The following is a 3,278-nucleotide window of genomic DNA, read 5'->3' as shown; positions in this document are numbered from 1 at the left end:
TTGCGGTTTATAATGATTGGATGCAAAAGAGGCTGATGGAGATTATGCTGGAAAAACGCTGACAGAAAAACTGGACGATTTGATGGATCTTGCTCTATATTCTCGTTCTGGCCGGTTCTCTCTCTCTGGTTTCCTGTGATCTGATTCTTGAGTTTTATCTGGATTTATATCAGTCTGTGGTCGATAGAAAGCGGATGTTGATCCGTCAGACCAAGGAATGATGATGATGATGATGATGATGTTGTGATGACTTCATCTAAACCTGCTCTCCTCTGAACAATCACACACTGCAGGTAAATGAGAAGTTATTTGTTTTAATATATCATATTTCACAATGATGCCAAATAACTATTTTGGTTCCTCAAAGAACTTTTCGGTGATCATTTTTATGGTTCAGGTTTCCCTCTCAGCGGGTCCTTCAGGGTGTCGTGGAGTGAGGTGTCGAAGACCAACATCTAGTTACTGGAGTGCCTCAGGGCTCAGTGCTGGTACCGCTTCTCTTCTCCATCTACATGTCATCACTAGTTTCTGTCATTCTGTCAGACAGAACTGCCAACCCAACACTCCATCACAACTTCTCCATTCAGCTGGGTCATCATCCATATTAGAGCCCGAAGCCATTTGTTTTGAGAATAATGGCTGGCTGATGGAGTTATTGGCTGGCTAGCCGGCTCAGCCAAAACCTAAATGGCTGCTGCAGCCGCCAAACTTTTCATAGCTGCAAATGGCTGAAGCTGCCACTTCATGTCTACAGATGTCTATGTTATACTGATTTACTAGATCTCAATATTTCCAAGCAATGCATGGCTTACACTATATTTCTACAAAATGCAATACAATGTAATAAAGAAAACACCAGATTTTACTTTCACAACGTATGTACATATTTATTTTGTAGTCTGATCGCGGAGAAGTACGTTATGTTGATTAAGAACGCAAACTTTTGTTGAATTTATGAGAAATCTACAGACGCAAACAGACGAAGTGTAGTAAAATAAAGACCTAAATGTGTATTTCGGACTTTTTTCACCACAAGTCTGTAAGAAGACATGGAAGACAAATATCCAAAAATCTCAAAATTGACCAGTAAAAAAAAAACGATGTTTTTGCCTGCCGTGTCTCGCCTTAATATAAACACACACTGTTATCAGTATTATTTTGGACAAAGTTTTGCACATTTCACTTCAATGTACACTGAAGCATGCGTCGTGAATTAGCAATGTGGAAACGGTGGTTTGTTACTGCAGTAATATCACGTTCAGTGCTATAAATCTCTCCGTTCCAGAATATTTAGTTCATAACATCAATCTTTGATTCAGGTGTTTGTGCAACCGTGCCCTGAAGATTTAACAAAAGTCTGGCTAGGCCTAAGTTAAAAAAAAAAGTAAGTAGGAATTAGCAAAGTATGTGAGAAGTGAGATCAAAATTACCTTGCTTGCTTCTTTCCGCCATTTCACCTCAGTGCGAGAAAAAAATGGATCGCTTCTTCTGTACGGAAAACGAGCAATTTTAATTGGTCGTCAATTCACTGTGAGTCTGTGTATCGTAGCAACGAGCACAAGACTGTGCTGTTATGAATCCAGTGGGAAAATAGATCTCGTGTATTGTTTATATATTCGTGTCGTGTGTGTATGTCTCTATGTGATAGAATTATTATTTGATGCAAATAATTCTAGCCAGCTCAGCCAAACTTTACCAGATGGCGGCTCAATTTGGCTTACGAAATTATTGGCTGGCGGCGGCTGAAATTCTAAATGGCGCAAATGGCGGCGCCTGGCGGCGGCTTCGGGGTCATCATCCATTACTCCATCACAACTTCTCCATTCAGCTGGGTCATCATCCATTACTCCCTAAAGGTCAGCCAGGAACCCTGGAGTTGAGATTGATGATTAGTTAAACACCCACTATTCTACTCTATGTATTTATATATTTAATAAAAACACACCTTGCTATGTGTGCTGTGCTGGACTATCATGGCACTTATATATTGTTGTTCTATTGTTGCTTTGATTGCTTCTATTGCTCTCCTCATTTGCATAAAAGCATCTGCTCAATGATAATGTGAATGTAAACATCTTAATAATCTAAAGAATCGTATTCCACTATAAAGAGCCTTTTGTGCAATCGAAAGATTCTTCATGGAGTCATTGATGCCTATAAAGAACCTTTGTGTGTGTGTAAATTCTGTTTGTTTAAGCAGACTGAAGCGCTGAACTGTATATTATCCTCTTTTCATCAGTTCTGTGGTTCATTCATCTGTTGCAGAAGAGATTCGGCTCAGTGAACGCGAGAACAGCAGACCTTCATCTGTATCTGATGGAGTGTTCACGGCTGTTCTCAGACTGGACGCCTGGGTGATTTTAAATTGAATTCTGGGAAATCTCCAGTCATGTTTTGCCTCGTCGTGCCGCGCATCCAGTGAGAAACCTGAAAACCCCAAACCCTCAAAACAAGCTCGTCAGCTCAAGCTGGTGGAGCACTGCGCGTACCCGAGAGAGCTCTGCGCGCGACCGAGACCCGCAGGCTTCACTGGAGAAGAGCGCGCGCGGAGAGTCCAGTCAGTCGCAGCGCAGGACGGAGACAGTCACAGTACCGCAGACCGGACCAGAACCAGGACCAGGACTAGAATCAGGACCAGAATCAGGACTCAGACCAGGACCAGGACCGAGCGGGTTTTATTAGGTCAGTTGCTGATGTTTCTTTTAATATATTTCGGTTTAATCGCGTGATTCATGAGTTTTGCACGGAGAAACGCGCAGCTGTCAAACCCTATAAACGGGTTATTATCGCTCAGTTCTCGTTTTGCACATGATTGTGAGGTAAATTATGTGAGATATGTTATTTTATGAGGTAATATCCTCATTGTACTGCAGATGTGACGGGTTCAGGCGATTCTCTCTTATTTTGTCTCATTTGTTAATGTAGGCTATTAAGTGTCAGACAGAGACAAGTCTGTAATGAAATAACAGTTCTGTAACACTGCTGTGTTGTGTTGTGTTGTGTTGTGTTGTGTTGTGTTGTGTTGTGTTGTGTGATGTGATGATGTTGTAGTAGTTGTGATGTTGTGTTCAGGTGACGCGAGCAGGTGCGGCGCGGGAGCGCGCGCGGTTTGAATCAGATTATATCCGATTATTTGCTTTTAATGACAGACTTTTTTTTCAGATTTAATTTGAAAGCTAAAGGTGTTACTTAAATTAGGGCCCGGGTCCAGTATTAGCGATGGTTTTTCATAAGCTTCAAACGAAAACGTTCCCTCAGGTTGAAATTTAGTAACTTGT

General features: G+C 41.5%; 1 protein-coding gene across 11 annotated transcripts in view; it reads left to right on the top strand.

Annotated features, from left to right (window-relative positions):
• The first annotated feature begins 2,356 nt into the window (after positions 1–2,356).
• The window catches only part of nrcamb (neuronal cell adhesion molecule b), an 84,394-nt gene continuing 83,472 nt past the window's right edge, over positions 2,357–3,278 (top strand). For 6 of the 11 annotated variants that reach the window (XM_077215063.1, XM_077215059.1, XM_077215060.1 and 3 more), the window contains exon 1: positions 2,544–2,682. The gene's annotated coding sequence lies outside the window, so the exon portion shown is untranslated. Of the gene's footprint in view, positions 2,683–3,278 lie in introns of all 11 variants that reach the window. The other 5 variants (XM_077215058.1, XM_077215057.1, XM_077215061.1 and 2 more) reach the window with 4 other exon arrangements.

The sequence above is a fragment of the Siphateles boraxobius genome, unplaced genomic scaffold, assembly GCF_051911475.1.
Source record: "Siphateles boraxobius isolate OS27281-9 unplaced genomic scaffold, OSU_SipBor_1 69, whole genome shotgun sequence".
NCBI lineage: Eukaryota > Metazoa > Chordata > Actinopteri > Cypriniformes > Leuciscidae > Siphateles > Siphateles boraxobius.
Note: the sequence above shows the minus strand (reverse complement) of the source record. Positions and strands in the feature narration are given on the sequence as shown.